A 22,343-nucleotide genomic window follows, 5' to 3' on the forward strand; every position below is an offset into this window, starting at 1 on the left:
GGCTCCTCTAATCAGTGATATACGTCAAGGCTGGTCGGTGTCCCTCATATTCAGCCCATATCTAAAGCGGATATAGAGTGGTCCGGACGCTCCTGAGTGCGTCGACCATTACATTGGACAAGACCGACGAGACCCACCTCAAATTTCATAAAATTTACCAACTCCGCCAAATTCACCGTCCTCTTCACACGTTCTTCCTTCATTTTGCGAGACTGAGCCATCGCCGTCCTCCAGCCTTTTGCTCCCCATCCACGCGGCCGTCCTTCATCCTTTTGTCCCTTCCATCCGCACCGCCAGCCTAGATGTCATTGTCGGGTACCCCATCCCCCACCGCCGGCATGGATGATGCCTTGGTCTGTGGGGATCCCACGCGTCAAGGTGAGCTGCAAGGTGGAGAACGTCGCTCGGAGGGAGCAGCAAAGGAAACAACGCGAGTGGGAAGCGACAAGGAAGGAAGTTTCGGCCAAGGAGGCTGGGGACATCAAGTAGGATGTGTTCCCTTTGCTACGCCCGATCTCCACGATCCCGTTCCCCTACCGCCGATGAGGAAGCCGCTAGCCGCACAACCCATGCTCAAAGACAATCCGATGTCCGGACAAATTTATGAAGGCATATGTGGTCGGGACGGTGTGCGACTTGTCACAAATCCAACGGGCACGGACAAGAACGGGCAGCGCTGACGCCTGATCTGCACATGTCTTGTTCGATGGAATGTCGCAATAGGACATGATACATTTTTGCTCCATTTTATATCTCTTCGTTCGTTATTCGCTATGCTATTGGTTAAATTAGTTGCATATGTCACTGGATTGATTAGTTGCATATGTCTATGTCGTCAGTTCATTTGGAACCGTTATTTTAGGACAATATCATGTCATACATGATCATTGAGGGTTAGCAACCTATGAACCCTACGGAATATGACTTGTGGGATCCAAATTGTCCTACGTTAGATGTTGGGGGAACATCACGCACTAGCAAGAAGAGAGGGCCAAAGATACCCAAAGCGAGAGGTCCGACATTCACAACATCTAAGGATGTATTGGTGGTGCATTTTTGGTTTGACACAAGCATGGACCATATATGTGGCAGAGAGCAAAATAGCAACAATTATTGGAGAATATCTACAAGCACTATCATGAAAACGAGGAATATGTGGAGTCGCATGCTAACAATACCACCCGTAATGTTGCCTTTCTCCAACATAGATGGTACACCATGACCATCCAAGACAACATGAATAAGTTGTCGCCCACTATGCTTCCGTGCTAAGACGAAATCAAAGTGCGAATGGAGTCGCAAGTCAGGTAAGTTGAATTAATTCATTTTTTCGTAATTTGCATTGCTAGTTATTTCTATCGCATTCTCATGATTACTATATTGCTTGATAGATGGTGTTGGTGAACACTTTGTACCAACAAACCGAGAAGAAGCCATTCAATTTTAGACGTTGTTGGATGAAATTGAATGGCAACCCAAAGTGGATACTTCTTTTGGAAGAGCTCAAAACTGACAACAAGAGGTTGAAGGAATGATGGCTCAAGCTCCAACCAATCCATTACATTGGATGAGGAAGAGGAAGTATTTGTTGGGGAGAATGGCCAAGCCACCGTGCTAATGAATAAATGGCAACTAATAGAAAAAAGTGGGAGAAGAGGAGGGCCGCCCCTGACGTTTTGGCGACAAAAATTTCTGCCACATGGATGGGCGTTTTCTCCACATGGCAGGAGAAGAATGGGGAGAGATACAAGCTCATGTCGGATGCACACAAGGAGATGATGAATTGGGACCGCGAGAGGGCTAACCACAACTTACAAATTGGGAGGGGGGTATAGAGTTGGAGAAGAAATGGATGTGTATCGAATGGGAGCTCAAGAAGCCCTAGACTTTTGGATCAATAGTGATTGAGAAGGAGAGGTTGCAACTTGTTCGAGACACCGAGGATTCGAGGATCTTGTCGGATGAAAATTTCTTGGATGCAGAAGGCAAGAAGTGGTTTTAGGGGAAGAAGAAGGAGATTAACTTGCATAGGGACTATGAGGCGGCAAGAGCAGCGACCGAAGCAGCGGACGTGACACATATGGCAACCGAGGTAGAGCACGTGGCACATATAGTGTCTGATGAATGATTCATCATGTTGGCTAGCCGTGATCGAGTCGTCTAATTTCATTTTTTGGCATGTTTAGATTATTGAATTATGATTTATTTTGTTTTGTTGCATCATTGAATTGTGATGAATTTGAGATATATGGTCGATATGATCACGCGCATGGATTTGAGGGTTCAGATATGAGGAGCATGAATGCCCCGCAAAAAAATGAGGGGACGTCTGATGTTGTCCAGGGTCCTGCCCGGACGCATCTGCTGTTGTTTAGGGGGGCGGATTTGACAAGTCTGGTCGCAGATGCTCTAAGGAGGCAGTGATAGAGAAAACTTTATGGAATATTAAATGCGGACCCTCAAAATACTGCAACCGTCCGGACTGAGCAATCCAAATGCAATTTGTCATCCAATGGTACCCCGTTTGTTCGTGGAACAGTCTTGTTGTCTAAATTCCCGCGAACATGAGGCAAAGCGAGGGTGCTTCGTGGGAGTGTGGAACGCCGTCACGTAGGACCCCCGATACCTCCGGCCCACTCAAGTCACCCTCTCGGTCCACTTTTCTCCCACTCTATCTTTGCTTCCCCTTACTTTGCACCCGCACTCTCCTCGCCCTATGATGGCGCCGGACCTCTCCGGCCGTCGCCCAAGCATCCTCGGATGTCTGCAGCACCCACCCATGCGCATGGCTGCCTTGGACTACGCCCTTGCCCTTGTCCACCCTTGGACTACGCCCTTGTCCACCCAGGACTACGCCGAATCCGTCCATGAAGGGCACCGCGTCTGGCAGACGCTTCGTAGTGTGCAGGAATGTTTCCTCCCACCGAACAAACATCGCTGAAAAACCTCGAATAATTATAGAAAAATGTGTTATCAGTGTCAAGTCTAGGACTTGAACCCTAACGGGCTTGTTCCATCCAATGAACCTAACCATCTGAGCTAAGCTCAATTCACGCGAAAATATTGTTCACATGACAATTCCGAGCTTCTCTATATTTTACAATACACCCCTTTTATGTTTTCTGAGCTTCTTTTGCAAATTATTTTTGTGAGTATCTAGCAACTTGCGCCGTTCTTTTTCAAAATATAAATATTAGAAAAAAGGTAAGCATCCTGGACTATGTATGTAAACTTACTCATGTTTATCTTGTATCACAGAATACAAACTTATTCTCGCTCTTCGTATATTTTATTCAGGACACAGCTAGCTTGGCATCTTGCACCACTCTTCTCTACCAAAAGGAAAACTTGCACCACTCATTAAAAAAGAGGTGAACCAAAGAATGCACAAAGTTTATTAGAGGTCGGATCGGGCCACTGACGTAGACCCACTTGTCACACCTACACCACGAAAAATAGATGGGCATTTTCTAGCAGCCTGGAACAGGATGAAATCTCCGCCTCTCGTTTCGAACTTTCAATTCAGCCTACGCTCCTGTAGGTGAACAGCGACAACCTGTGGCCTGGATACATGACACGGTGGATTGCAACGTGATCCATGCTTATCCCTGTGTTGCACCATGGATGTGACAACTTTGCATGATGGCGAGCACAGATTCGCTCTTGAATGCCCCCTTCAGCGTTTCCTCTTTGTTTTGTTCTAGTCTCATCCCAAAAAGGCAAAGGTCGTCCATTTCTTTAGCCCCGTGACACTTCAAGGTAATATTTAAAGAGTATCAAAAAAATAATTTTGGTATCTTTCGAAAGGCATCCCCTCTTTCTTCTAACAGCCATCGGTAAGTTTATTTGAAGTTATATTTTTATTTATCACATATCATGAATTTTGCTTGGAACGTCTTGTATTATACGAGTCTTTGATTGCTTTGCTGGTTAGTTTCTCATAATAAACCTTGTTGTACACATCCATTTAAGAAAGCCAAATTATGATATGATTCGTTAGAATCGCTCTTTATGCTCCACTTTATTTTTTAGAGCCATGGAATTCTCTAGTGCTTCACTTATATATTTTTTAGCACGGCGGTGCTGTTATTTTGAAGAAATTTGCTTTCATGCTTCACTTAGATTATTTTGAGAGTTAGTAGAAATTTTAAAGAAATCCTCTCTTGCTTCACTTATATTATTTTGAATTTTTTTTAAAGAAACTTGTGCTCTCGTTCTTCACTTATATTTGTTTGAGAGCTTGTTATTTGCAATGGCAATTTTCTTTAAATGAAATTAGTCCCAAAGTGATAGATATCCAGGGGAGATATAATAAAAACTTTCATGAAGATCACTCGATGTTAAACTTGATTCTTTGCAATAGTTTTGCGATATGAAGATAATGATATGTGAGTTATGTTGATGAGTAATTATGCTTTAGTAAGAATATTGATGTTAAGGTTTGTGATTCCCTATGAATGCACATGAAGTCAATAATTATGCTATGAAATTACATCCTACTTGTCTTGCATTATTCGGTGTTAGTTATGTTTAATGTTTGCTTATGATGGTTTTTCTCCTTGGTTGGGTGCTACTCAATCTATTTGCTAGCCTTCACTTTTACTAAGCGGGAATACTGCTTGTGCATCCAAATGCTAAAACCAAAGTTGTGCCAAATTAGTCCATCATACCTACTTATATGCGGTATTTCAACGCCGTTCTAAGTAAATTTGCAAGAGCCAGCTCTAATGTTCAAAATAAATTTATGTTTTGTGTGTCTGTACCGCTCATGAAGCAGTGAGGGGTGGCCGGTATTTTCCATGTCAAGGAGGTTATTCTCAAGATGAGTGTTTATTCACTTGTCATTGCATGAGAGTATTGCGGTAATAGGGATGTCGAGTACCGAAATGCAAATAAAACTTATTTCATGTTGTCAAATAATAAATTCCTTGGAAAGTGTTGGTATGGACGGTACCTGTGGATGTGGCTAGCCGTGGAGTGTGAAAGAATGGTGGAAAAATGAATAAACTTTATTTTTAGTTTGGGAACCGCTTATGATTTGTTTAGCATGGAAGATATTGGGAACTCTTAGTCGTTTTCGTTGACAGAAAAAGCATACCACCCAAAATATTTTATCTCTAAATTTTTCACTTTGAGCTCTCGCGCCACTACAAATCTCTGCTTCCCTCTCCGAAGGGCCTATCTATTTACTTTATGCAATTTTTTTATTTTTGAATTTGAGTCTCCATCTTCTCTTATACAACACCAACCGAGGAACACTGTTATCTTACTTGAGCATTGGATGTAGCTAATATTTGGGTGTGTTGCATGAATGGATCAATGATGGGGCTTGATGGGCTAGGGATAGCGTTCTTTAGCATTGATATTTTGAAAGACTTGGTTGCTTGTTGATATGCTTGAGTATTGAAGTTTTCATTTTAAATTATAGACTATTACTTTGAATCATCTGCAAGTCCATATGCCCATGCTAAAAAGAAAAGAATATGATGAACATGTTAGGCTGCATTCCACATCAAAATTTTGTTTTTATCATTTACCTACTTGAGAACGAGCATGAATTAAGCTTGGGGGTGCTGATACATCTCCAACGTACCTATAATTTTTTATTGTTCCATTGCTGTTATATTATCATTCTTGGATGTTTTATAATCATTCTATAGCAACTTTATATCATTTTTTGGGACCAACCTATTGACATAGTGCCCAGTGTCGGTTGTTGTCTTTTGCTTGTTTTTTCCTTCGTAGAAAACCAATATCAGATGAAGTCGAAATGCCACGAAACTTGTTGGAGATTATTTTGGACCACAAGGAAACTTGAGGACCAAGGATGCTCACCAGGGGAGGCCCAGTCGGCCCACTAGGAACCAGGGTGCGCCTTGGTCCCCTGGCGTGCCCTGGTGGGTAGTGGGATCCTCGGGCACCTCCTCCAGTGCCTGTGAGCTCTACAAATACCACCATATTCCAGAAACCGTAGAAGAGAAGACGAAAAAACATTTCAGCCGCCGCAAGTTCCAGAAGCAACAAAATCCAATCTAGAGCCCGCTACGTAGAGGAACACGGTCGCGGAGAGATTGATCATCCTCATTGGTGCTCCTCTGATGATGCGTGAGTAGTTCATATCAGACATACAGGTCCGTAGGCAGTAGCTAGATGGCTTTCTCTCTCATTTTTCTTCTCAATACAATGGTCCCTTGGAGATCTTTTTGATGTAACTCCATCTTTTGCGGTGTGTTTGATGGAATCCGATGACTTGTGAGTTTATGACCAGGTCTATGAAACTATATCAATTCTTGATTATTATAGCCTCGTATTTCTTATGCAATATTTGGGTTTTGTCTAGCCAACTTGATCTTGTATCTTGCAATGGAAAGATGTGCTTTATGATGGGTTCGATCTTGTGGTGACCAATCTCAATGATAGAAAGAGACATGACATGCATGTATCGTTGCTATTTAGGATAATACGATGGGGTCTACTCCTACATGAACAGATCATGTCTACATCATGTCATCGTTCTTAAAGTATTACTCCGTTTCTCCATGAACTTAATACACTAGATGCATGCTAGATAGCGGTCTATGTGTGGAGTAATAGAAGTAGATGCAAACACAAGTCGGTTTACTTGTCTTGAACGTGAGGCCTATATACATGACCATTATCCCGGATATTCGTCATACTTATTCACTCTTCTATCAATTTCTCAACAGTAATTTGTCTACCAACCATTTGCTATTTTCTCAAGAGAAGCCATTAGTGAAACCTATGACCCTCGGGTCTATTTTACATCATCTATTTGCAATCTCTGTTTTGCTATTCGAGTTTCCATTTTGTTTGCTCTTTTATTTTCAGATCGATATTATCAAAAACCCAAAAATAGCTTGCTGCATTTTATTTACCACCACTTTATTTGCATCTATCAATTTATCCGTTTACCGTTTTATTTTACCCACGAGGGATTGACAACCCCTACACGTGTTGGGTTTGCGAGGATTTGCTATTTGTGTGCAGGTACCGCTTACATAGTCTTATGGATCTTTCTACTCGATTGATACCTTGGTTTCATAACTGGGGGACATACTTATCCTCGATGTGCTACATCACCCTTTAATCTTGGAGGGAAACCAACGCAATCAGCGAGGAGCCACGGACCCACCAGACAACAGGGCATGGCCACCCCCTCGGCTTGCCCTGATGTGTGGTGGCCCCGTCGTGTGGCCTCCGGCCTCTTTCCGAAGCTTCCATGTCTTCTTTTGGTCCAAAAATATTTATAAAAAAGTTTCGGTGCAATAGGACTTTGTTTGGTATTGTAAACCTGAAAAGACGAAAACATGCAGAAAAGAGCAACTGAAACTAGGCATTGCGTTAATAGGTTGGTGCTTAAAAATAATATTAGTTGGTATATAAACACCCAAAAAGTATCCTAAGATGTTAATATTATATCATGGAACAATAGAAAAAAATATAGATACGTCGGAGACGTATCATGAAGGCACAATGCTTCCCAAAAAGCCACTAGGACCACCGTAATCTTCTCACGACCTCTCACAATTCAAGATGTATTGATTCCACTAAGGGAGCCTTGTGCGCAGTCACCGAATCCGAATAAATGACAACCCTTGTGGGCGGTCACCGGAACCCATCCAAACTGCTTGGGGCAACCTCCACAAGTTAATTGGAGACCCCGACGCTTGCGCGGAGCTTTACACCATAATGATTGAGCTCCATGGCACCACCAACCGTCTAGGGCGCCCAAGCACCCAAGAGGCACAAGATCTAGGGTTCCTAAACACCTGAGAGTAATAAGCTTCTTAACTTTACACTTCCACATATCACCGTGGACAACTCAAATCGATGCAACTAATGCAATATAAAAAACACACAAAGTGGTCAAGTCCCTCACTCCTAGATCCCACCACCACAAGAAAAGCTATGAAGGAATGTGAGAGAAAGAACAAGGAGAACACAAAGAACTTCAATATCTAGATCTAAGGGGTTCCTCTCACATAGAGGACAAAATGATTGATGGAAATGTGGATCTATATCTCGTCTCTCTTTCCCTCAAAAGGAGCAAAAATCATTAAAGGAATTGAGATTTAGCAAGATCTAAGAAGATTAACAATGGATGGGATACATGCTCAAAGGAAAAAAACCATTGGGAAAGAAGAACCCTTTTATAGATGGGAAAAAATTCAACCGTTATGCCCCAACCCGTAGTAAAGCGGTAGTACCGCTCGGGCGAGCGGTACTACCTCTCTACAATTGTTACACTACCGCTTACAAACACAGACTTACAAAAGCTAGAAACCAAGCGGAAATAAGAGCAGCACTGGAATTTGGAAGTACCGCCTAAGCGCTGCTACTGCTAAAGAAAACACGCAACATAACTAGCACAAAAAAGATTTCCCAAGCGGTAGTAGTAGTGGAGTCCATCACGGAAATACCGCCTAAGCGGTACTACCATGGTACCGATCGGTCGCGTGGGCACAAAAAAACTGCTGTGCGATTCAAATGTCGTAACTTTTGCATACGGGATCCAAAATGAGCAAACTTAAGCTTCTTGGATAGATGATGGCAGGTAGTATCCAACAACGGCTCGGACATGCCTCAGTGGGCCGAGGCGCCACCTATGCTACGTCTTATCAAGTCGGTCAGGCATGCGGCTCCCATTAACAACATCTTTGTAATTTTCACGCGTCTTTAAGGGTGTTAGACTGTAATGAATAGTATCATGCAAATGTTAATAATGTATGATACTACATTCCTAATGCATAGTGTTATTTATGATTTTATTTATTTGTTATAAATGATACATAGAGTAGTAACATAATATTTATTGTTACGGTATCATGATATGATACCTAACCATCTTTGCATTCATTTAATTCTATATCATTCCATTAAAATTGTGTAGTTAGCATGCATAATACTCCATCTGTCCCAAAATAACCGTCTCAACTTTATACTAGCTCTAATATAAAGTTATACTAAGCTTAAGACACTTATTTTGGGACGGAGGGAGTATTAATTATGATACTCCCATTACGATCATCCTTGATGGAAAACTGAAGGGATCACTATCACGTCGCAGAGATTTAATGATGTCGTTCCACGCCTCATGCCAATTATGTGCCACGACGAGGATACATAAGGAGGAGATGCCGAGGGGAACGGCACTTCTTCTCCATGATTCTATGCCACATCCAGGATTCACTGCTACATGACTTTGTGATGGCCCAAATTATACAAATACGTGACCTACTACAATTTTTGAGTATTTTTACAATATCTTTTATGAATAATTTGTATTTTTAGAACCAACAGCCGTCATAATTTGCGCCGTCTTTCTGGGCCATGTGTGTAAACTTATGCTTGTCTGTCTCTTGCGGTATATCAGAATAAAAACAAGAAAATTTGCACCACTCTTTTTTTTACCCTATTTGCACCACTCTTTGAAAAGGCAAACGAGAAAACGTACTGCAAATTTTTGAAGAGACCGGGACAGGTACATTGATGTAGGCCCACCCGTCACATAAACGTTATTAAAAAAAGAGAAAAGTATTTTCAAGAAGGTATGGTTAGATCTCGGTCGATTGAAATTTAATTAAGTCTTAATCAAATAACATAACATGCAAGAGAATAAAAAAATTGTATAGGGATCTCATTATAAGATCGAAAGGATATAACATCGGCTGAGATTTAATCAAGACTGAGATTTAACAAAGCTTTTAAGGGACATGCTATGCGTCCGCCGGTTGATTTTTTGAAAAGATCAGCCGGATCGCAAGCCATCGGATCTGCCTACATCGAAAGGCTAAGCGTGCTTTCATCATTGCAACACATATCTTGTTGCAGATTTTTGTAACAGTTGGTCTGTTAAAAAAAATATTTGCCATTAGGGTTTTGTTGCATTTTTTTTTGCAACTAGGGTCTTGTTCCAGAATTTTTTTAAAACATAGATTTTGTTGTAAAACATAAACCGGTCGTAAATCAATGCAACACCGCATATGTTTCAGAAACACAACCCTGATTGCATTAGCGTGTTTGACGAAGATGTGGTTTTTATTTAAATACGTGTCACATAGAGAAGGTGGCGGACGCAGCCGCTCCTATCCGCTGGAGGATGGTAAGCTTTTTCTTTTAACAAAACTGTTTTCTAGTGCCCTGAAACAGGATGAAATCTGGGCCTCTATTTTAATTTTCAGCATATGCTCCTGTATGCGAATTGCGACAACCTGTGGCTCGGTGATATGACACGGTGGACTGCAACGTGATCCATGCTTATCCCCGTTCTGCATCACCATGGATGTGACAAGTTGCATGATGGTGAGCACAGATTCGCTCTTGAATGCCCCCTTTTGCTGTTCATTGGATATCCTTTGTTCCCGCTCTCATCCAAACCAAAAAGGCAAAGGCCATTCATTTCTTTCAGTTGATAAAGACGCTCCCAAAGAGGTGAATGGACCTCTCTGTTCTTTTTTCTTTTGAAAAGAAATTTAACCCTAGCCTCTACATCGATAAATGCATATAATAATATTTATTAATTATTTCATGAATGTCAAACAGGAATATACATCAAACCATTCAAAATCATCACTCACATCTATAAATTTGATAATGCAAAGTGCTTCCATTTTTCATATCTAAAATCGATGTCGTTGCCGTTCCATCCTTTTAACGTACTAGTACAAATGCCCGTACGTTGCACCGGGCAAGAAAAAAAGTACCAAACCTTCTTGTAGTGCCATTATGCAGCATTAATTGTAATAAATGTGTATAATAATGTAAATGTTTTCTTTTAAAATATTATGTACTGCTTACATAAAAATTGTATGATATTGTCAATAATATATATATATATTATTAAATTTTAAAATTTCTTGTAAAAGATAAATTTTTAAACATCATGTTGAAAATGATCTTTTTATTGTGTGGTAATAAAGTTTTGTTTTTGATGGGAAATGGCATTTGTGTGTAGTACATATTTTCCATAAATATTTTTTGACAATTTGTTTTTTTGTTTTTTGCACAACTTGCTTCATGTGTCATTGTGCATCATTTTTTATATGGATTTTAATAATTTTCGACGATAAGGTTAAATGTTAAATTATTTTACAAAATTTACATATGCATAATATTTTTAATACTTTTAAAAAGTATTGTTTTTATGAATTTTCTGCTTTTGTTTGACAAGGAACCTTTTTATAATAATTTTATTTATTTAACATTTTATGAATTTTGGGCTTGGCCCGGGATTAGCCTTGGAGATACCCTAAAGCTGGTGATGTACAGATGTAGGACCAGATGGCTTTACCCACTTTAATATTAAGAGTCCTTTTAGTAAAATATGAGGATTTTGTTGTAAAAAAAACTATAATGCAACTTGCGGGCCATTTCAATGTATGGGATCGATAGAAAGAGAAGGGGATCCCAAAGAGAAAACTGAACCAGAAAAATTGATGTGGTAGCGGTGCGTTGGCGTTGGACCCAGGTAGTGGACGTGTGTGCTCACCTCTCTTCCTAGATCAGGTAGATATTCCCCATCTCAGCCATGGCCTTGCCTGCAGGAGCTCCGGCCGCTGCTGGCGACCCCGCCGCCTCCAGGAGCTCTGGCCGGTGCTGGCGACCTCCAGCAGGCCGGTGCCCCGCTGGCCTCTCCCTCTCCTTCCGTTTCTCTCTCTCCCTCTCCTCCTCCTCACCGCCCCATCTCTCTTTCTCTTTTCCTCAGGATTTGCCCCATGGAGCCATGGCCGCGCCCCATGAGCTCCAGCTCGACGGACCTCAAGCTGCCGCCGGATTCGGCCATGAAACGGAGGGGTGTCGTTCTCATCCCGGCCTAGTTGCGATTTGAAATGAATCCGATCTAATTCATTCCGTGCTTGTCCGCATTAGGTCATCTGATTTGGAAATCTGCATCTTCCGCGTAGCTGTATGGAAGTCAGACGACGTCCAGTGCTCGCCGTGCTGTCCAACCTTCTATGGACTGTGGATCTGCTCCACTCGTCGCTCCAGCCGTTGGCTTCTTCACCAAAAGTCATATGCAGCATATGGCAAGGTGGCGACCAGGGCTCCAGTCGACGGCCGTACCCTGCAGTGCTGCCTTCTGTTCAAGTGACGTGCGCTATCCCCGGCGAGGGGAGTAGGAGTTGGGGGAAGGGGCAGGAAAACTAAAAAAGAAAAAGCAAAAACAGAGTGCAGAGGGAATCGAACCTGGGTTTTCAGCTAAGAAGAGCAAGGCTCTCTCCATCCTGTTAGTCCTTCACTATGGACGTAATATGACGGCATAGGTTTAGATAATACGTGCGGGCCGGTGAAAGAAAAACTGAATCGTTTTTTGACTTACGAGTGGCATTGGTGGGTAATTTTGACCAACTTCAGGGGCAATTTCGATGATGTACGGACAAAAGTTATCCGTGCTTTATTAGTAGGTAAAGATAGGAGCCAACAACTGGTGAAGCAGACCTAAAGCGTATATCACTTGCACATGTTTTAGAAACCGTCATCATCATTGAACCGCCGTTCTATCTTTAGAAGAGAGATCCGCACCATCCCTGCCAGTCCGGCCATCTGTCGACGCCACCACGGCATCCAATGGCGTCACCGTCCTGCGTGTTGAAATTTGGAGGTGGGCCTTAGGCCCATTAGAGAATTTCAGAAAATCTACAAGGGCCCATGTAGGTGGTGGCATGGCAAGGTGGTGGGAGTTTAGTCCCACCCCGCTAGTGGAGGAGAGTTTGGACCCCTTTATAAGGGTCTCTCTTCCACATGCTATTGGAGAGTGAGAAGAGAAGGTGCCCTCGCGCACTCCTCCTCCGCCGCCCGCCTCGCCACGCCACGCCTCGCCTCGTCACGACGCGCCGCGCCGCGGGTTGCGGGAACGAGCCGAGCTCATACCTACGCGCTTATTTTTGCCGGTCAGGAACGGAGAATACGTAACGGACAAGGAAACGATCCGAGACGTCGGATCGTGATCGTTACCGACTCGGACTCTCCACCCAGCCGCCTTTATAAGCACGCGATCGCCTACCCTAGCCGTCACGAAATCAGATCACATCTGGCTCACGCGTTCGTTCCTTGAACTGCTGCTGCCGCCGGCGACTCCGTCCCGTTTACCGCGTACACGGTCGACGGGAGAGCAGGCCTCCGAAACCTCGCCTCTCCGGTTCCTGTACGGGAGAGGGGCGATTAGGTTTTTGGGGAGCGATCACGCGACTGCTCGCCTCCGTCCGTCTGCTTCGTCTACGTCTGCGTCGCCCTCGTCATCGCCATGTCTTCACCAAGCGAAGCTGATCGTCTCCGCGAGGAAGCCGAGAAGAAGACGGCAGAGGATACTGCCTCTGCCGCCGCTGCTGCTGCTACGGCCAACTGGCCGATTGGAGGGTATGACTCGTTTATCCTCTTGTTCGTATTTATTCTAGCAGTACTACTTGTTTGCATAGATGTATCCACTATATGCGTAGTATGTGCTAGGTTAGCTCAAGATCAGTATGTCATTAGTCTAGTCAATGCCATGCTAGTTATTATTTTGTGGATTAATCTACTCGGAAAATTGTCTATTTACTCAACAATCCAAAAACCTAGTGTCTGTAGGAATTTTTCGAGTAATGGTTTTGCTGCTGCACTGAAACCGGATAAGTTTACCGGTACTTTTTTCAAGCGTTGGCAAACGAGAACCACCTTATGGCTCACGGCTATGAACGTGTTCTGGGTAGCCGGTGTCACTCCTACGGAAACTATCACTCCTGAACAGGAGAAGATGTTTAAGGAGGCCACCGTCCTATTCCTTGGAGCAGTCATTAGCGTGATCGGAGATAAGCTGGTTGATGCATATTTACATATGCATGTTGCCAAGGACTTGTGGGAGGCGCTCGAATCTAAATTCGGGGCCACCGATGCTGGGAGTGAGATGTATGTTATGGAGCAGTTCCACGATTACAAGATGGTTGACAACCGTTCTGTATTGGAACAAGCTCATGAGATAATATGCATAGCTAAGGAACTTGAGGTTCTTAAGTGCAATTTGCCGGGCAAGTTTGTCGCGGGCTGTATAATTGCTAAGCTCCCTAATTCCTGGAGGAACTTTGCTACTACTCTGAAACATCAGAGGCGTGAGTTCTCAGTAGAGGACATCATCGGCCATCTGAGTGTTGAGCAGAACTCGAGAGCAAAGGACTCCAATGGAAAAGCGGTGGAAAGCTCTTCTGCTGCCAATATGGTACATCAGAGGAACTTCAATTCTCACAAGCCCAAGGGAAAGAACTCTGTCCAACAGAATACCGACTTCAAGAAGAAGGGGAAGAAGCCCTTCAAGAAGAATAAGAAGGGAGATGGCTGCTATACTTGTGGTTCAGAGGAACATTGGGCGAACAAATGTCCAAACAAGTACAAGAAGCCGGCGCAGGACTCCAAGTCTGCAAACATGATTGTGGGCAACAATGAAAGTGGTGCATCTGGGTACGGTAATTTACTTACTGTATTTGCAGTTTGTCAGTCCACCGATTGGTGGGTGGACACGGGTGCAAATATTCATGTGTGTGCTGACTTGTCATTGTTCTCTTCTTATCAGGCCACCGGTCGCGGGTCCGTATTGATGGGGAATGGCGCGAGTGCTTCTGTTCTTGGTGTTGGCACGGTCGATCTGAAGTTTACTTCGGGAAGGATCGTGCAGCTGAAGAACGTGCAGCATGTCCCCGCCATCAAGAAGAATCTCGTTAGTGGCTCCCTTCTGTGTAGAGAAGGGTTTAAGTTGGTGTTCGAGTCTAATAAAGTAGTAATTACGAAATATGGACTTTTCGTTGGAAAAGGTTATGAATGCGGAGGTCTGTTCCGCCTTTCTCTAGCAGATTTTTGTAATAAAGTCGTGAACAATATTCATTCGAGTGTTAATGAATCTGAAGTTTGGCATTCACGTCTTTGTCACATAAGTTTCGGTGTTATGTCGCGGCTAGCAAAACTGAATTTAATCCCAACTTTCACTTTAGCCAAAGGTTCTAAGTGCCACTCGTGTGTGCAAGCTAAGCAACCTCGCAAGCCTCACAAGGCTGCAGAAGAGAGACACTTGGCACCATTAGAACTCATACATTCTGATCTTTGTGAGATGAATGGTGTGTTGACTAAAGGTGGAAAGAAATACTTCATGACATTGATAGATGATTCCACTAGATTTTGCTATGTGTATCTGTTAAATACTAAAGATGAGGCTCTACACTACTTTAAAATCTATAAGGCAGAAGTTGAGAAACAACTTGAAAAGAAAATTAAACGAGTCCGGTCTGATCGTGGTGGAGAGTACTTCTCAAACGAATTTGATTCATTTTGTGCGGAACACGGCATTATTCATGAGAGGACGCCTCCCTATTCACCCCAGTCAAACGGGGTTGCCGAGCGGAAAAACCGTACTCTAACTGATTTGGTTAACGCCATGTTAGATACATCGGGTTTATCCAAGGCATGGTGGGGGGAGGCTATATTGACCGCGTGTCATGTCCTGAATAAAGTTCCTACAAAAGATAATGAGGTCACTCCCTACGAGGAGTGGTCGAAGAGAAGGACGACACTCTCGTACTTACGTACTTGGGGCTGCTTGGCGAAAGTCAATGTACCGATCCCCAAGAAGCGCAAGCTTGGACCAAAGACTGTGGATTGCGTTAATTTGGGATACGCTAAGAATAGCGTAGGCTATAGATTTCTAGTAGTGAAATCTGAGGTACCTGACGTGAAGGTCGGTACAATAATGGAGTCGAGGGATGCTACATTCTTTGAGGATATATTTCCCATGAGAGATATGCAAAGCACTTCTAGACAGGAATCTGAGATAACTCCTGAGCCTGCCATTCCTATGGAATATTATGAACAAACACATGATGAAAATCCTGAGGAGGATGACGAGGAAGCCCGTGGTAGGGGCAAGAGACAAAGGACTGCAAAGACCTTTGGTGATGATTTCTTCGTATACCTCGTGGATGATAATCCCACTTCTATTTCAGAAGCGTATGCTTCTCCAGATGCTGATTACTGGAAAGCTGCTGTCCGTAGCGAGATGGACTCCATCATGGCTAACGGGACATGGGAAATCACTGATCGTCCCTATGGTTGCAAACCATTGGGATGCAAGTGGGTGTTCAAAAAGAAGCTTAGGCCCGACGGTACAATTGAAAAGTACAAGGCTAGGCTTGTGGCCAAGGGCTATGCCCAGAAAGAAGAGGAAGATTTCTTCGATACTTATTCACCTGTGGCTAGACTGACCACCATTAGAGTACTTCTCTCATTGGCGGCCTCTCATGGTCTTCTCGTTCATCAAATGGACGTTAAGACGGCTTTCCTGAATGGAGAGCTAAATGAGGAAATCTATATGCAACAGCCAGATGGCTTTGTGATAGAAGGTCAGGAAGGAAAGGTGTGTAAGTTGCTGAAATCTTTATATGGTCTGAGACAAGCACCTAAGCAATGGCATGAGAAGTTTAATACAACTCTGACATCTGTTGGCTTCGTTGTTAATGAAGCTGACAAATGTGTATACTATCGCCATGGTGGGGGCGAAGGAGTTATATTGTGCTTGTATGTTGATGACATACTGATATTTGGAACCAACCTCAAAGTAATTAAGGAGGTTAAGTCTTTTCTGTCTCAAAACTTTGAGATGAAGGACCTTGGGGTGGCTGATGTTATCTTGAACATCAAGCTGTTGAGAGATGATGAGGGTGGGATTACACTTCTGCAATCCCACTATGTTGACAAGATTTTGAGTCGCTTTGGATATTCAGACTGCAAGATTTGTCAAACACCATATGATCCTAGTGTGCTTATTCGAAAGTTTAAAGGCACAGCTATAGATCAATTGAGATTCTCTCAAATTATCGGTTCACTTATGTACCTAGCTAGCGCAACGAGGCCTGACATCGCGTTTGCTGTGAGCAAACTTAGCCGGTTTGTTGCAAACCCGGGCGATGTTCATTGGCGTGCTGTTGAAAGAATTATGCGCTACTTGAAAGGTACTGTCAACCACGGGCTTCACTATACGGGATTCCCATCGGTACTTGAAGGGTATAGTGACGCGAATTGGATCTCTGATGCTGAAGAGATGAAGGCCACTACTGGGTATATGTTTACTCTTGGGGGTGGTGCTGTTTCCTGGAAGTCTTGCAAGCAAACGATCTTAACAAGATCGACAATGGAAGCAGAATTAACAGCATTAGACACATCTGGTGTCGAAGCAGAATTTCTTCGAGATCTTTTGATGGACTTACCTGTGGTTGAGAAGCCGGTTCCGGCTATCCTTATGAACTGCGATAATCAGACGGTTATTGTTAAAGTGAAGAGTTCAAAGGACAATATGAAGTCCAACAAACATATAAGAATGAGATTGAAGTCTGTCAGACGTTTGAGAAACTCCGGAGTGATAGCGTTGGATTATATCCAAACGGCTAAGAATCTGGCAGATCCCTTTACTAAAGGGCTATCACGTGTTGTGATAGATAGTGCATCGAGGGAGATGGGTATGAGACCCACATGAGTTGCCATGGTAGTAACCTAACCTATATGATCGGAGATCCCGTGAAGTAGGACCTGGGAAAACAAGCCAGTGGTGAACTGAGGAGAGTAACTTTACTAACTCACTCCGTTGGAGATGCAATACTCTCGGATACTGTATGGTAGGATGACTACTGTCTTAATGTGTTCTAAAGCTTATATGTAAGCAAGATGCTGTCCTACAGAGCGATCTTTGGAGGAACACACCTATATGAGCTTGACTGCTGGTCACAGTCTATGAGATTTGGGTGATCTCTAGTAAACTCATGAATAGGCCAGGAGTGTGACTAATATGCTCCACCCGAGGGGTCACCTTCGGCAGCCTAGTACTAGTAAGACTTGTGGTGAAGCTCCTTTACGCCAAACTGACAATTCAAGGCATAGTCCATTGTTCAGTTGTGAAGGGGTGTAGCTACTTGTTCTAGGTGAAGCTCAACCTTAACAGGTCTTCACTGAAATGCTGGTATATTAAAACAGTGATTGGAACGAGGGAACATGATGTGCCCTTGAGATCTGGTGGGGGATTGTTGAAATTTGGAGGTGGGCCTTAGGCCCATTAGAGAATTTCAGAAAATCTACAAGGGCCCATGTAGGTGGTGGCATGGCAAGGTGGTGGGAGTTTAGTCCCACCCCGCTAGTGGAGGAGAGTTTGGACCCCTTTATAAGGGTCTCTCTTCCACATGCTATTGGAGAGTGAGAAGAGAAGGTGCCCTCGCGCACTCCTCCTCCGCCGCCCGCCTCGCCACGCCACGCCACGCCACGCCTCGTCACGACGCGACGCGACGCGCCGCGCCGCGCCGCGGGAATGAGCCGAGCCGAGCTCATACCTACGCGCTTATTTTTGCCGGTCAGGAACGGAGAATACGTAACGGACAAGGAAACGATCCGAGACGTCGGATCGTGATCGTTACCGACTCGGACTCTCCACCCAGCCGCCTTTATAAGCACGCGATCGCCTACCCTAGCCGTCACGAAATCAGATCACATCTGGCTCACGCGTTCGTTCCTTGAACTGCTGCTGCCGCCGGCGACTCCGTCCCGTTTACCGCGTACACGGTCGACGGGAGAGCAGGCCTCCGAAACCTCGCCTCTCCGGTTCCTGTACGGGAGAGGGGCGATTAGGTTTTTGGGGAGCGATCACGCGACTGCTCGCCTCCGTCCGTCTGCTTCGTCTACGTCTGCGTCGCCCTCGTCATCGCCATGTCTTCACCAAGCGAAGCTGATCGTCTCCGCGAGGAAGCCGAGAAGAAGACGGCAGAGGATACTGCCTCTGCCGCCGCTGCTGCTGCTACGGCCAACTGGCCGATTGGAGGGTATGACTCGTTTATCCTCTTGTTCGTATTTATTCTAGCAGTACTACTTGTTTGCATAGATGTATCCACTATATGCGTAGTATGTGCTAGGTTAGCTCAAGATCAGTATGTCATTAGTCTAGTCAATGTCATGCTAGTTATTATTTTGTGGATTAATCTACTCGGAAAATTGTCTATTTACTCAACACTGCGCTCGTCCATTCCGATGCGAAGACTCGTGAAGATCTGTTGTACGTAGCACCTGTTGAACAGGCATGACATCACGTAGCATGTGTGGTCCAGACATGACTTGATGTCTCCATCGAATCTCCGTTCAAGACGAAGCCGCTCCGCCTTCTCCCTGTGTCTTCCAGAGCAACGCCTCTCTGTTAATGGCATTATTAGTTGCTTGTTAATTAAATTACTTAAGGATTCACTTGCTTGTTAACTAAGAAATGTGTGGCTCATTGTTTAAGCCATCGTGCACTTTCATTCACGTGTATATATATATACTCAAATTCACCGGCAAAGAAGATAAAGGATTCGTTCATTGTCTCTCTTGCCCTTCACCTTTTGCCTGTGGTGCTTTTACCCGTATCTCGTCCCGGGATTGAATTATACACGCCCGTGAAAGTTTTTTCACCACGTGTGTTAATTTCACACGAAATGCTATGTTTATGTTTGTAGCGATCCAGTTGAAAATAGTCAAACTGATCAGGTGCGTGCTAAAACCATTCTTCTCTTCCTCTTTCATTCTGCTATCTCAGTTGAACGCGGCGAGGGCAAGGAGATGAAGACGGCAGAGCTCGTGGACGATGCGTGTTTGCGCAGGCAATTGACTTTTGCCGTGGCTATCTACTTCGGTTATTTATTTAATCACAGCACATCCAAATCTACCCGTAGCTGTTCAATGCTTTGCCAGCATCCCTTCCTCAAGAGGGCAAGAGCAGTGATCCGTGGTAAGCGTCATTTTCGTCCACAGAAAATGAGATGGATGATGGATTCAGATGGCAAAATTAAAGCCAGCCATATAAATGCACCGCGGACTTATCCCGTAGCTCCTCGAAAGAGGGATAAGTCCTTCTGAATTGTAATATGACATGTTTCAGTCTGCACAAGAGCACGACGCATTTCAGAGACCTTTTTCCTCGAAAGAGAAAGCAAAAAACAACGACTACTAATGATGGAACCAACTCCTCGTCTCATGGAACAACGGCCTTGATGCTCTTGGCGTACTCCTGTATTCTTCTCAGGCTCTCAGCCCTTCTTCAGGGGAAGCGGCTTCACACTGCCGTTTTTTTTTTAGAAAAAGGAGACATCGCCCCAACCTCTGCATCGAGTGATGCATGCAGCCTTTAAATTGATAAATGAATCCTCAACAAATACATCAATCTGAGAAAACAAATAAAAGATACAAAGCGCCTTCCACACCCAACCGGTAAAGATAATAGACCTAGATGACTATCCACCTATCCTATTATTGTGTCGTCATCCAAACCGGTTAAGGATACCTGAGCTACCATCTCCCAACGGGCACACCCAGTAACCAAAGGCTCCCTGACTTCCGCAGGAGTGAGTAATAACCACGTGCGGATCAAGACAGTAGCCCTAAAGATAACCTGCAAAAAATTAATCGAGTTGCATCTGTTAAATATTAAATCATTCCTGCAGTTCCATAAAGCCCACAACAATGCACAGGTTCCCACACGAATAAGCTTTGCCATATGAAAATCAGCACCCTCTACCCACGTCCCAAATAACGTGTTAATACTGTTAGGAGGGCTGATTTTGAATGTAATGTGAATCGAACGCCATAGAAGTTGAGCCATAGGACAATCGAGAAAGAGGTGCTTAATAGTTTCTTTGTCCTCACAGAAGTTGCATCTTTGGTTGCCTTTCCAGTTACATTTAGCTAAATTGTCTGTAGTAAGAATAACTTCTTTATGGACAAACCACATGAAGATCTTTATTCTCAACGGCACTTTAATCTTTCAAATGTTCTTGGATATTGGAATCGGCACCAAATTTATGAGATGAAGATACATAAATTTTATTGTGAAAGCTCCGTTTTTAACCAATTTCCATCGGATAGAAGCTCCCCAGCCGCGATCAGTATTACAAACAGTAAAGCTGGCAAGGCTTTGCAACAAAAAGATAGACCAAACACTTGACAAGAAAGTTGCGCTAGTTACCAAATCAAGTGTCTACAAAATAGTCAGGATTACATCCGTTTGAGCGTCTTTATGTACTCCCTCCATCCAAGTGCATAGAGCGACTTTGAGAATTAAAAAATTAAAAAAATGTTAGGCGTAATCCAATTGAATACCCTCATTTATCTCAACAGCCTCGTACAGCCCACCTCCTTTCCTTTCTTCCGTTTCCACCAGGATGCATGATGCTCCTTCTGTCTTCTAGTCCCCCGTCGGTCCACCTCCTTCTGTGTGAAACTGTAGGTGTGAAAGCAAACTGCATGCATGTCATTCATTCTCTCTCTTCAGTGTGAAAGCAATCATGCATGCATCCATGTTTCCTTGGCGTTCCTTGTCCTATAAAATGACCACAACTGTAGGAGTAGTTAATTGACGCTTTGAGCGTCAATTAATATGGGATGAAGGGAGTACTTCATAAATATTTCATGTTACTCAAAATGAATTGTTACTAAGTACCCCATTCGTCCCAAAATAAGTATCGCAAAATTAGTACTAAACTAATATAAATTTTATAATAGGTCAACAACACTTTTTTTGAAACGGATGGGATAGTAACTAAGGGATGAAAGCAAGAAATTAATGTTGTTCAAATCTTGGGACAAGTGTCTTCTTGACGCTCGCATCGTAAACAAATCCTTCTGAAGCTTTTGGGATTTCCTCTATCCTCTATGTTGGAGTGGTTAGTGTTGCAGTAGTAAAATCGCATCTTTTTTTTTTTGCAAGGGTGAAGAGAGTTTTATTCTAGAATTATAGAATTACAACCAAGAGGCAAGAATTCCTTAATACCAGTGGGTCCTATGAAGCCACATTACAGTTGTGCGTTCAGTACGACTATATCTTGCCAAAAAATCTGCGACTGCAATGAAGTTTTTGTGGAATAAACGACACTACATGACCATACTGAGACCAACCAATTGAATCATCTTTGAATATATAGGACCAAGGATGAAGCCGACTGTATGATAACTGAAAGCTCAGTGTGTTGCAAGGTCAACGGCATGCCTTGCATTAGTGCATGTATTTCTGCATCTAGCGTGTCATTGCAGTGAAACACAAATCTATACAGCAAGAATAAGTCCCATCGTTGATGCCTCAAAATCATATCGGACAAGTGCACAGAGACCTCCTCCCACATGAGTGGCTCTTAACGTGTCGAAAAAAAAAACATAAAGAACAACCCTGAATTTTATTTATTAGTTTACTAGCAAAATGGCCCGTGCGTTGCCACGGAAGAAAAAAACATAATCTCCAATGATGGTGACCACATTATGTTCACATATCATCGCTTGATTTAGAAATTTTATGCACAAATACA

The sequence above is a fragment of the Hordeum vulgare genome, chromosome 5H (genome assembly GCF_904849725.1).
Source record: "Hordeum vulgare subsp. vulgare chromosome 5H, MorexV3_pseudomolecules_assembly, whole genome shotgun sequence".
NCBI lineage: Eukaryota > Viridiplantae > Streptophyta > Magnoliopsida > Poales > Poaceae > Hordeum > Hordeum vulgare.